Genomic DNA, 14,236 nt, shown 5'->3' on the forward strand with positions numbered 1-14,236 from the left:
GTTAAAACTCTACAAAGAGATTGCTGAAGACTGACATAGTTTATCTAAGGGATTTATACCTAATTATTTTACTGAAATTTGGGCAGCCAAATTTTGATCACCAACATCACTTTAATACAGCCTGTTAGTGCACCATGTTAATTCCAAACGTGTCACTGTGCTTGGAGAAAAGAAAGATTACACTGCTCTGGCAAGTTAGTGCATGTGCAAACAGTCCCTCCAGTCCCAAATACTGTAATTAGCTGAGTTACATTGTGAGTGTCTGCTAACCAGTTAATGAATCCAGTGATCACAAGACTGTTAGAATCTCTTAGGATTACCATGCACCTTCTATCAGTCTCATATTAAGAGTTTTAATAATGCTATAATTTTATTAGACAAAATTTAATTCTTTTACTTTTTAATTTTTCTTGTGGTGATAACATTATACTAACATTTTCATTGATTCCCTGCTTTAAGGACTCATGGCAGTTTCTAAAGTTTTTCAAACACTTTCTTGTCTACTATCATTCACGTGGACTGAGCTTTTCACTCAGATTTCTTATGAGTCTGTAATGATTTTGCAAATTTACTGAAGTTTTCTTTGAAGTATCTTACAAGGAAATAGTGAATACACCACACAGACACTATACAGATATCTTGAATTCTATACCACCACCCACAAACAGCACACAAAACAAAAAGCACATCCATACTCACCTCACACCAGACAAGCACTTAATAACCTTCCCAACAACAAAATACTAGGCACCCCCACCCAACATAAGCAGTACAGAAACACAGCTCTCAAGATTGGAGAGTACACCTGACTCGACTTCGCTGTGGTCATCACCAATCACTAAACACCTACAAACACCGCATAGACAACACCCAAACAGACATATGTCCACTCTGCCAAGTTAGTCCCCACACAATTACACATCTCTTAGTAGATTGCCCTAACTTGGCAGCCCTTAGACAACAACACAACATCCACACTACCACACAGTTATGGTCAGATCCAGTAAGCGTGGTGTCCTTCTTTGTGCCGTGCAGGCTTCCTGGCATAACAGAGTCTGGGGAACCACAACAACAACAACAACAACAAGGAAGTGACTACTAGCTATTTAGCATTTTTATATGTGCATGTCAGATGAATTATTTGTGCAAATCTGGACGGCAATTCAGAGTTATTTCATTTAATAATGTGATTTTTCATAAAATAGGTTTTGTATTTTCACATTTAGTATATACCACAGCTCCAATGAACTCTATATCAATATTCAATTAAAAGATCCCATTCCAAAGAGAAATCCTTACATGTTTAGTCACTGATTTCATACTGTGTATTTTTTAATTTTTCACAACACATTTTCAGATGGAGATTGTACACTGTTACCCTATTTTGGTGAGTTAAACTCTAGTAATGCTAGCTGATTTTCTGCCTAACATATTTTCTTTTGTTTCTTCAAGTGTTTTCATCTTTAATTTTGGCAGTTACATGTTTAACAGCATGACAGGTATGCAGTGTATTTTACGTCAAAGGATGAGCTGATACAGCCTGGCCATGAGTTTTCTGATTTTAAGAAGAGTGGCTGGGCTCCTGTTGTACCCCAGCACTCCAACATCTTCAGTGGCTTCTTGTTCACTGGCTCTGGGTCCTCCACCATTCGCTACATTAGATGAAGGACTGTATCTTTTCAGGGATGGAGCCACTATTCCCAAACTGTTTGACTGTTCCTCTTGCTCTAACACTGGCACCCTTCCACTTCCAAATTCCTCCTGTCACCCGTCTGCTATTGTCCCTGCCTGGTTTTCTTATCAACTGTATACTTTTCTTTAGGCTGGCCTCCTGCAATCAACTTTTTTCATTCTCCTTGTGCATAACCACCTCTATGGTCAGCAGCAATCCCAGCTTTGAAACCTGGTTTTGATATCTCTATTTCTTTTTATACCTTTTTAAAGTCTTTTTTCATTCTTGCTTTCAGATGTTCACACAATGAAGCTTCACATTCATACCACACTGTGTCAAGTTTCACTGCCATACTGTAGTTGACTTTTATCAAGCACACTTCCTCCCTCTTTGTTCAGCCTCACCTCTGGGATCATTTCTGTGTGTTTAGTCTTCCCTGCCTCTGACTTTGATTTCTCATGATTGCCAGCTATAGCTGTGTAATCATGCCAGCCCTAACTAAACCTTGTAAAGCAGCCACTGAAGTCCAGCACCAGCAGCACCAGTGCCAGTGGTGCACCAGCAAATGCCAACAAGCTCAACTGTCTGTGACTGACTGACTGACTGATTTGAATTCTCATGACGTCAAAGGTCACTGAGACAATGTCTTTGCTTAAAATTGGGCAATCATACAAAGGAGCCGGTTTACAGCTACAGAATATTAATAAAACAAGATGAAGACAATCTTTTTCAAAAGAAAAGCTTCTGAAATAAATTTAAAATGCATTAGTTCCATACACAGTTTTACATCCTCTGCAAGAACTCTAACAAGAGTGTATGTGGCATCCTTATCACATATCTTAGAGAGGTATAAGCTTTTAAGATTCAAAGTGGGGCATTCGACCAACATATGCCTCACAGACAAGGATACCAATAAACAGCTGGAATATGGCTGTCTCCCATCTTCTGTGCATCTTCCCATAATAAAGGTAATATAACACTTGATTTCTTAATATGTCCTGATTTACCAAGTCCCAATGTTCTTGTCAAATGTCTCAAAATGACATTTTTATGATAAAATAAAGTTTTATACATGCTTACCAAGTAACTACATAGCTATTAGTTTTATTTGTCAGCAGCTTATATTTGAAAATTCACAGCAGCGTTCCAATATTCTCGTGTAGGTAACTTGCCCCTTCCACTTTCGGGGAAGGATAGGTACAACACTACTAAAGAGCCTAATTCGTTTATGCCCTATGTCCATGCGAGGGGAGGAGGGAGGACTCTGATCATTTAGTTACTTGATAAGTATATATAAAACTTTACTTTACCATAAAAATGTCATTTTTATTTAAGTTACTTACGAAGTAACTACATAGCTGAATCCCACATTGACAAGAGGTGGGATGCATGGGCATATACTACTTGAAAAACACTCATAGATGGAGATGAATTTTGAAACAGAAGTAGTTAACATTGATAAATGTTTGTTGTAACCTACCTGGTGAGAGCACTATAGCAGGAAATGACTGCCTCTGGCAAAGCTCATCCCGACCGTAGTGGCGTGGCAGTGAAGCCAGGGGCACCTCTACATCAGTGGGGCTTTGCAGCCAAGGAGTACTCCAATGGCTGCCAAAGCATACAATAAAAACAAAAATACTTGCCCTGGCCGCAGTACCACAACCAAAACCATAAAAAAAAAGTTACATATACACCATAAAAACCAGATACCCATAACCCATTCATAACAAGACACAATGAATGATGGGTGCTCCAAGTACTCAGTATCCCCAACTTCCCGAAACTTGACAACCTAAATTCAAGGCAAGTGGATAGAGGAATGGAAGAGATACCTCCTATCCTTCCTCCCCCAACACCATGCCAGCCACAGATAATGGGACAATGGTACTGCAGTTCTCAAATACAGTCTCAATATCATGCAGATAAAAATTTGCAAACACTAACTTGCACCTCCAGAAGGTGGATTACACAATGGTAGAGAGGGATAAATTCTGCTTGAAGGCAAGCGAAGTCACCACTGCCCTAATTCTGTGGGCTTTAACTTTACAAATAGGCAAGTCTTCCTCTTGTGACTTAATGTGAGACTCGGAAATTACATCTCTCAAGAAGAACGCCAATGCGTTCTTGGATAAAGGATGGGCTGGGTCCTTAACTGAACACAGAGGTTAGGAGATGTGCCTCTGATTCTCTTAGTCCTCTCCAGGTAATACTTTAACTCTCTTACTGGACAAAGAACTCTCTCTTGGTGTGTTGGACCGAGAATGTCCGTTAAACTCTTGGTTGTGAATGAACAATTTTAGGGATTGGTCAGCATTTCATTCTTCACTAAGAATCCCATAGTAAAGCAGCAGACTGCATCTCCTTGTGTGAATCCTACCTTCTTGCTCAAGGCCTGCAACTCACTAGTCCTCTTAGCAGTAGCCAGAGGTACCAAAAAAAATTGGGTCTTCCTTGTGAGATCCCTGAGGGATGTGGACTGAAGAGTCTCAAAAGGAGGGCCTGAAAGCCATTTTAAAACAACATCTATATTCCAGGACACAGAATCTGACCTCTCTTGTTTCGAAGTGTCCAGTGATTTCATTGGGTCACCGATGTCTTTATCAGCCGACAGATCCAGACCTCTATGTCTGAATACGGAGTTTAGCATCGCTCTGTAGCCCTGATCATGGGTATAGCTAACCCTCAGGAAGACCTGAAAAACAGCAAAAAATCTGGTATTTTCACTTCAGAGGTAGAAGTAGATGATACATTGTGTCTTCTGCACCAGTTGCAGAAGATTGCCCACTTGTTCTGGTAGATGTTGGAGGAAGACTGGCATCTACACCTTGCAATTGCTTCTGCAGTTGGTCTTGAAAAGCCTTTCATTCTGCCAAGCTTCCTGACAGAGAGCAAGAGTGGATAGTCCCTGGTGGAACCAGTGAAAGTGCAGTTGCTTGAGTAGATTTTGTTGCTGTGGCAGTAGTCTTGGGAAATCTACCAGAAGATCGAGCAGATCCGGAAACCATTCCTTCTGTGGCCAAAAAGGAGCTACCAGAGTCATTGATGTGTTGTCATGCAGGAGAAATTTGTGGATTACGCCTCTCACCATGCTGAATGGTGGGAAGGCAGCACGTCCAGGTTCAACCAGTCCTGGAGCATCACATCCGTTGCCCACGCAAGAGGGTCCGGAGCTGGCGAACAATACAAGGGAAGTCGGTGGTTCCTCAACGTTGCAAACAGATCTGCAGAGCTTTCCCCACCATTTCCACCGGTCAGTGCACACTGCCGATTCAGTGTACATTCCGTGGGTAGGACCTGTTTGCATCGACTTAATTCGTCCGTTATGACACCTAGCTTGCCCTGTATAAAGCAGGTGACAATCTTTGTTTGGTTTTCTTGTGCCCAGATAAGAAGTTCTCTGGCTGCCTGATATAGCGAAAAGGAGTGGGTCCCTCCCTGATTCCTTATGTAGGCCAGAGCTGTCGTATTGTCCAAGTGGACTATGACTGTGTGGAGTTGAAAGTTGCTGTTGCAAAGTGCTGAAGGGCCAAGTGTATTGCCTTCAGCTCCTTCACAATGATACGAAGTTCTCTCTCGAATTGTGACCACGTCCCTGAAACTTCCTTGTCTTCTAACAGGGTTGCCCCCCACCTAGATCTGACGCATCTGAGTATAATGTGAGTTTGGGGATCAGAGGGCGTAGAGATTTCCCTTCTGCGAATCTTCTTGTCACGATCCACCACCAAAGGTCCTCCTTGATCTTGGGAGTAATCGGAAGACAAACGAGTCCGGAAGTCTTCCTTTGCCATCTGGCCTTTAGGAAGTACTGTAACACCCTTGCGAGTATTCTTCCTAAAGGAATGAACTTTTCTATGGATGAGAGTGTACCCAGCAAACTCATCCATGTGTTGGCCGAGCATGATGGGAGAGAGAGGAAGTTCCAAATTGTCCGAATGCAGGATTGGATTCTTGTCGGATGGAAAATCCCGAAAAATCTGAGAATTGATCTTCCTTCCCAAATACAGAATCAACTGACTTGGGACTAATTGGGATTTGTCTATGTTTATGTCTAAGTTTATCAACAGGTCCAACTCTTGGGATAACAGAAGAGTCTTTCTGAGGTTCTCCGTGCAACTTGATTCCGAGGGGAAGTGTAGGAACCATTCGTCTAGATATAGACAAATGTTGATCCCCATGAGATGCAGCCACTTTGCTAATGGGGAGAGGACACGAGAAAAGCTTGAGGGGCTGTAGAGAGGCCGAAGCACAGTGCTGGAAAATTGGAAGACCTTGTCCTGGAACACAAATCGCAGATACTTCTGGTTTCTGGATGAACTGGAATGTGGAAATATGCATCCTGCATATCTATAGTCACCATCCAATCCTCTTGATGGATGGAGGACAGGACTGAATGGGTGGTCTCCATTTTGAACTGTGTAGTTTGAACAGAAATTCAGGGCGCTGACGTCCAAGACAGGTCTCCAACCTCCTGATGACTTTGGGACAATGAACTGGCGGTTGTTTAACCCCAGCGTGCTGACATCTTCGACTATCTCTATGGCCCTCCTGATGAGCGGAGACAAGACTTCCTGTGATAGGGCCAAATACCTCTCCGAGCCTGAAGAGTAGGCTGGCAAGTTGATGGGAGAGGACACTAAGGGAGGTTTCTCCCTGAACAGGATGGAATATTCTTCTCTGATCACTTCTAAAACCCAAGGTTCTACATTTCTGTCCTCCCACTTGTTCCAAAAATGTAGAAGTCTGGCCCCCACTGGTACACGGAGGACAGTATCCTCACTTGTGAGAGGAAGGCTTGACTGCTGATTTCTTGATTGGTCAGACTGACCTAGAATATTGTCAAGAACGGGGCTGGAACCTGCATCTACCGCCTCGAAATGTCTGCTGTTGTAGAGGTGAGATTGTTCTAGGAGCAAAGAAGTAGAAGATGAAGCATGTCCTGACCCCTTTGGACGTTTGGCGGACTGATCCAGTGAGTCTTGAGTAGAGTTCTTTTGCAACTCCGTTGTGATATGCTCTACTGCAGCATGGAGAAAGAGACTATGTTGATCCAAAGGAGCAAAAAAGTGTGGACCTCTGGGAAGAGGTGACCCCTTTTGAAGTGAATGAACACCACTATTCTCGCTTCTTAAGCACTCCCACCGCAAAATAAGGCCGCCAGCTCCTGGGATCCATCCCTGATTGCCTTATCTGTGCATGAGAGAACTCCCTGCCAGTCTGTAGTGAAGTTATCTTGAAGAGTGGCACAGTCATCTATTTTCTTTGCTAAGGCGCCGACAGTCCAATCTAAAAAACTTAAGATCTCAAAGACCTTGAAGACATCCTTCATCAAATGGTCGAGTTCCGATGTCGTGAATAAAATCTTGGATGAAGAGAATGCAGATCTCCGTGACGAGTCAATTAAGCTGGAAATGTCACCTTGGGAGGAGGCAGAAACTCCCAAAGAAGGAGCTTCCCCAGTAACATAAGACAAATGCCTCCTCTTAGATAAACATGAAGGAGTGGCACAAAATACAACCATGCCCAGATCCCTCTTGTCTGTCAGCCAACTCTCAATGCCTGACAGGGTTTTCTTCGACGACGAAGCTAGTACCATCTTGGGCAGCCTTGAAACTTCAGTAGGTTGTCTCCTCATAAATGCTGAACTCAGCGAAGACGGAGTCGCTGGTGAAAAGAAATCAGGGAAGCAAAACAAGAGGTACTTCAGAGGAGAAGCGTAGGCACAAGAAGACTGATCCTATTCGATGTCTTCTTCTTCAGACGGAATGGGTGAAAGAGCCAGATCCATGGGTTCATGAGGCACTGTCAGTTTATGTAACAGATCTAAGATGCTGTCTAGGCAACACTGAATCGGTTCCAGAGAAGTATCCTGAACTGAATGAGTAGTGAAGTGTGGTGCTAAATGCCTGCATGAGGTTGGCCCCAGCTTGGAAGGGGAGCGAGCGCACACTGACGACCACGCATGCACTAGAATGCTTATCCGATCCCACAGGCACTTCGGATCCTTTAGATCCCACTGTGTGCTTGGATCCCTTAGATCCCACTGGACAATTGCATCCCTCAGATCCCATTGGATGCTTGGATCCCTCAGAACTCACTATATACCTGGATCCCTCAGATCCCACTAAATACTTGGATCCCTCAGATGGGTGGATGCCAAAACAACTTGTCTTAAAAGAGCTAGTTCCAAAAGAACTAGTGCCAAATTCGCTATTGTGACAAAATAGCTAGTACAGTAAACCCCCCATATTCGCGGAGGATATGTACCACACACCCCCTACAAATAGCTAAAATCCGTGAATACTTAGAACTATTCTAAAAGCACTTAGAACTGCTTATTTTGATAGTTCAAATGCACAAAAAAACAAAAAATGCTTATACAAGTATCATCCTACTTACGTTTGTTGGAAAAAACATATCTCAAATATAGCCTAGCCTACACTAGGGTATTCAGTACCATGTATACATACTGTTTATGGTAACCTAGCCTACACTATAAAGTATGCTCTATACATACACGGTATAGTAATTATTAATATAACCTAATTCTGGAGGTTCATGCAGAGTGACCTATGATAATTCAATACAAAGAGAAATTGAATAACAAACAAGAATTAGCTTAGCCTAAACTATGGTATATCGTATAGATATACGGTATCCTAGCCTACATTATACTGTACTATATATTCACATATCAGATTATACAAACATCAACATAATGAATATGCATCTTTTCCATGGATCTTTTAAAATGTTATGCCTAAATTCGCTGTATCCAATAATACTGTATATATTATATTCTTATACAGGCAATCCTCGGTTATCGGCGGGGGTTCTGTTCCTGACAGTGTGACAATAACTGAAAATCGGCAATAATAGCAGCGATCCCCGGCTATCAACGCCAATAAGTGGGGATCAGCGCCGATAACTGATGATCAACAATGATAACCGGGGACAGGTGCCGATAACTGGAGATCGGTGGCGAAAATCTGGCTATCATCTACACTAGACAAGCGCCATGAAACTGGATCGCCGATAACCGGGGACTGCCTATATTGCTTTTGTATTATATATTGCGATCATAACGATCAATGTTTTAGTTTCTATATCGATTACGCGGTAAGTTTATTTCACCGTATTTAACTCAGTGCTGAGCGCTTTTCTTGTTTCTAGTTAGCGTAAATGAATCTCTAGATACTTTATTTTTTATTTATATGGGGCAAGCTTATTCTTCGTTATAAAACGTGTTTTCAAGTCAAAATGTATATCGCGCATAATTTAGCTATTTTTTCCGTTAATAGATGACGTTGGCTGTTTGGGGGGGCATTTGTTTTATGTAAAAAAAAAATCAGGATTCCGTTTGCTATTTTCACTTGATTTCATCATAATACAAGCTTTACGTATTTATCGTTTATCGGCGTAAATAGCAGTAATGTGTTCTTTCATGCCCAGTAGTTTTGATTAAAATACCTTCTCTCAAATTTTAATTATGGTCAAGTTTCATACATGTTGCCGATGCACGATAATTTATAGTCATTAGCAGCTTGAACATTGTTTTGTCAGCTTCAGCTACAACTAGCAGCTTGAATTTAGCAGTATATTTCCTTGCCAATCTTTCATCCATACCCAATAAGGGTATAATGTAAAAATATATCAGTCCTACTCTACTTAACGTCATTTTACCATAGCTACGGTAAAGTTTTACTACCGTACGATGGTTGAAACACAAAAAAAAATGGCTGTTGTTATCCAATTCGGTGATAAGCTAAACAACAGTTTCTCGTTCGGTTGTTTATGGCTGTACGCGTTTACGCAAGAGTATAACGTTAGTAACAATACTTTTATCATTCTCTTTAGTAAGAACAACTGTTATCTCTCTCTCTCTCTCTCTCTCTCTCTCTTGTTTGTAGTTAGCAACCTACATATTACTCTTTCTCTGTAAGTCTTTAACTGTACAATAGATAATTCTAAATTGATCTAATTTTACCTGTACCGTTTACAAACTGTAAATGCTCCATTCTAAAACATAGAGCATTTCAGAACAAAGGCAAAGAGACAAAACAAAGAAGTTTTTAAAAACGTGGTTGCGAAGACTTCTAAAAATAGATTGGTGGAATAAGGGGAGAGAGAAATAGTATACTAATCTTCACACCCTCCTATATTTTTACATTAACCATTTATTTCTTTTTTTAAGGGTAATGTATTAAGCTAACTTTTAAATGAAATTACAGTAACTTTAATTTCATTTAAAAGTTAGTTTAATACTCAATGTCCATCTTTTGATGTCTAACATAAGAATAAATTCTCTCTCTCTCTCATGTTATTCTCTCTGTCTCCGTAATAATTCATAAATAATTTAACTTGATATTTCAAGTAAGGACAATATCTCTCTCTCTCTCTCTCTCTCTCTCTCTCTCTCTCTCTCTCTCTCTCGTGTATTATTCTCTCAGTCTCCGTAATAATTGATAAATAATTTCACTCTCTTAAGTAAGGACAACCTTTATCTCTCTCTACCTCTTGTTGAACGTGTTCAATGTTAGCGCTCACACATTTTTACAACTTATTATTTCTCTGTACGTCTTTACCTGTACAGTAGATAGTTTAAATTGGCCTAATTTTACCTGTACCGTCTTCGAAGTGTAAATGCGCTAGTGTGGCAAATACATTCTAAAACATAGACATAATAACTAAGAGTTGTATTAGTCAAAATAAAAAACAATGTTTGTTCATGAAAAAGCATTTCAGAACAAAGAGAAAGAGACATAGAATAAAGAAGTTATTAAAAAGAGGTTGGGAAGGCTTCTAAAAATAGATCGGTCGGAAAGGGGGGAGAGAGAGAAATTCTCTTCCAACTCTCTATTTTTATGTTAACCATTTAGCTTATTTCTTTTTTTAAGGGTAATGTATTAAGCTAAATTTTAAATGAAATTACATTAACTTTAATTTCATTTAAAGGTTAACTTAATAATTTGGGAGCATGATTAGTGTCATATTTAGTGTTTAAACTTTAGAAACAAGCATTTATTAGCATTTTTTCAGAGACCGTGCCAAACTTAGGCGGAAATTCACCCCGCTCAAGGGATTCTGGAACCTAACCTCTCAAAGTTAGGGTATGACTATATGTATATATATAGCTTTTATATATATATATATATATATATATATATATATATATATATATATATATATATATATATATATATATATATATATATATATATATATATATATATATATATATATATATATATATATATATATATATATATATATATATATATATATATATATATATATATATATATATATATATATACATATATATATATATATATATATATATATATATATATATATATATATATATATATATATATTATATATATATAGATATAGATATTACATATAAATATATATATATATATATCATTACCACAGGTAATGTGTGATAAATGAATCACGTACAAAAGTGATAATAATCACCATCATATATATATATATATATATATATATATATATATATATATATATATATATATATATATATATATATATATTATATCACATTACCACAGGTAATGTGTGATAAATGAATCATGTACAAAAGTGATAATAATCATATATATATATATATATATATATATATATATATATATATATATATATATATATATATATATATATACAGTATATATATATATATATATATATATATATATATATACACAGTATAGATATAATTTATATATATATATATATATATATATATATATATATATATATATATATATATATATATATATATAAAAAATAGAAACCCCACAATCTCACTTGTCTACTACTAATTAACTATACCTTGTGAACATACTAAAAAACCAGACTGGCTTTAGCTGAAAAGTATTCCATATAAATATTCCATATGAATACTATACTGATGAAAAATAATGTTTTTTTATTGGCCTTGGCCAAAATTTTACATTAAACTGAGCAGTAAAAGTCAGTTTACAATATGCTAACAAGTAAAAAAAAAAAACAAATAAATACTGTACTCTCAAAGAAAACCAACTTCACCAGCAATACGCTAAATTATGGTAACCTGTAACCTAAAGCTCCAGACATGTCTCTGGTTATTATAATTTTTATGATAAAATTCACATGCTGTTCACAATGACAAAAGATTTGAGAAAGCAGTAAAAACCAAGAGAAATGCAATATGACTAAAATGGAGACAGCTAAACAACTGGTAAATAAAAATATCCCAATAGTATAAATCAAGGACTTACGATGGCCACATAAAGTTTGCATTACTCTATGCAGCAGGAACATGAAAGTTTTTAATAGGAGTAACCACAGAATAAAAATCAGGGCCAGTGTGAGGTAGAAACATCATACAATAAAAGGCATGATTTTTTTACTTGTATAAAGCAAAATCCAGTATGAAATGAATAAGCACACATGCAGACAGAATCTCCATATGATGCCTTGTATAGTATGCTTTCTTTTTATAATGATGGATGATTACTAATCAATCAAATTATTCCATGTTTCCAAAGTATATTTATGAACTGGATACAAAGTTTTATGTCATTATATCTGAAGAAAAATGTTTGCATCAGATAGACCTAAATATAATAACCGTAAGATCTATTAGCCTATGAGTGTATACAATAAAATTTTGCCAAAGACTGTTACACACACTTATTTCTGATGACCTCTTCACTGAATCTAACACAAAGTTTGAGATTTTCAACAACAATGTCTCCAACTTCTTTTGATGTGTACAATATGCTGAAATAAGTCTCAAATATAATTAAAAGTATTTAGCCTAAAGAATGTATTTATTAATGTAAGAGAATTTATTTTACTTTACAGCTGATAAATACTATATATAGCTCATAAATAGGTATTTTATGGGCTCTAGCAAAGAATTTTACAAACAATAAATATGTAAATATATTTCTAAGTAATGTGGAGGTTAGATCTGTGAATGTACAGTACTCAGTCACTGTATGTTGAATTTTTTGCCATCAAAGGCAACATACGTATGCTGCTTCTTATGGTAAGCTTTCTTTTACCATGCACTGGGGTGTGGTGAGAAGATAGTATTACGAATGAGGAATTGGCAGTGAGATGTGGCATCTCTGAGCCAAAGAAAATACCACAATCTTAAAGATTGAGATGATTTGAACAGAGAATGATAAGGGAGAGGAACATCTGGTCAGGAAACCAGCTAATATAAGGTAGCATGAAGAGGTAATCTTGGAGAAAGGGGATAGATGTAAGCCTACAACTTAGTCTATGTGAGTTCAGGCAGAAAGAGAGGAGCACAGAGAAGAGTGGAGAGAACTCGTTTTACATCTAACTTCCTAAGGTTAATGATGGTGAGTATAGCACTCTCCATAGGACCTGTTCCTAAACCTACTTAATAATTAGGATGTGGCTTCGCCTAGGATAGACATTTTTTTTAATCACCTGAAAAAAATCTATTGAATAACACATCGGCTGGGCAGGATAAAGTTACTCCCTGCCCTTTGACACATTTTCCCTCCTACAGACAAGTCAGTCAGGATTTGGTGAGCCTTCCTTGCAGGCGCCAAGGTTAATCTTGGTCTGAATGGGCTGGCTCTGTCCGTTTGACCCACGTTACGTATCCCTTGCCACAGCCTACCCAAAGGTTCTTGTTAAAGTTAACAACTATTTCTGAAAATTTACTCTCCAAAACGCTGAAATCATGCCCACTATCAAGACATTTCACCTGCCCAAATTCGCCTCCTCCCCTTGGCTAAACACCTGTTACCTGGATTGAGGTGACCCGTCTACCTGCCGAGAACACCCCACCAATACCCTACCTGTGACCACCTATCCACAATATGGTTAAATACACAACTTTCGATCTTCGTTCGATACCCAACTGGTTCCTCGATGACTTACCTTCAAGCCAGTGTTCAATGATTTCCGTATTTAATCCATTTTATCGGTATATTCATCTTGGCAAAGAGCCATTCGCTCGCACACAAACACCAGAGAGCTTTGCTGTAATTACAATGAGACTCGTTCCGACGTCCGTTCCCAAACGCCCAGGTAGGATGACCAACAGGTGAGGCTAGTTATCGAGCCTCGCCTAATTTCATTCATTAAGGGTCTAAACTAGCGACGTCATACGAGCAATACTTATAGTAGTTGGTTTTTATTATTGTTTTTGTCACGGACCCAGTATACACCGAAATATCCATAAAAAACTATAAAATGTAGCTTTGGTGTTACGAAACTATGGAGAAATGCGTTATTTCAAGAAATTTTCAACATCTGGAAGTACACTCATGCACGAAACATTTAGGGAACGTTGTCTGAGCGATATAGCACCATTTTACAAGGTATACAAATTTTCATACGATAGTCCGAAGACGTATTTTGTTTGGCCATTTCATTTAAAGAATGTCCAACAACAATTAAATTAAGCCTTTGTTCATTATTTTGGGATTATTCAAGCTCGGTGGCAAGGTGAACGATATCACATAAAAGTCAAGGATACTTGAGTTACGATAGAACGGAAGCCAGTGTGAATGT

The 14,236-nt window shown here is 38.2% G+C and overlaps 1 protein-coding gene across 2 annotated transcripts in view; it reads right to left on the bottom strand.

Annotated features, from left to right (window-relative positions):
- The window catches only part of wgn (wengen), a 109,677-nt gene extending 95,441 nt beyond the window's left edge, over positions 1–14,236 (bottom strand). The window contains exon 1 of one of the 2 annotated variants that reach the window (XM_067095979.1): positions 13,601–14,236. The gene's annotated coding sequence lies outside the window, so the exon portion shown is untranslated. The remainder of the gene's footprint in view (positions 1–13,600) is intronic. The other variant, XM_067095980.1, reaches the window with a different exon arrangement.

Source organism: Macrobrachium rosenbergii, chromosome 52, assembly GCF_040412425.1.
Source record: "Macrobrachium rosenbergii isolate ZJJX-2024 chromosome 52, ASM4041242v1, whole genome shotgun sequence".
NCBI lineage: Eukaryota > Metazoa > Arthropoda > Malacostraca > Decapoda > Palaemonidae > Macrobrachium > Macrobrachium rosenbergii.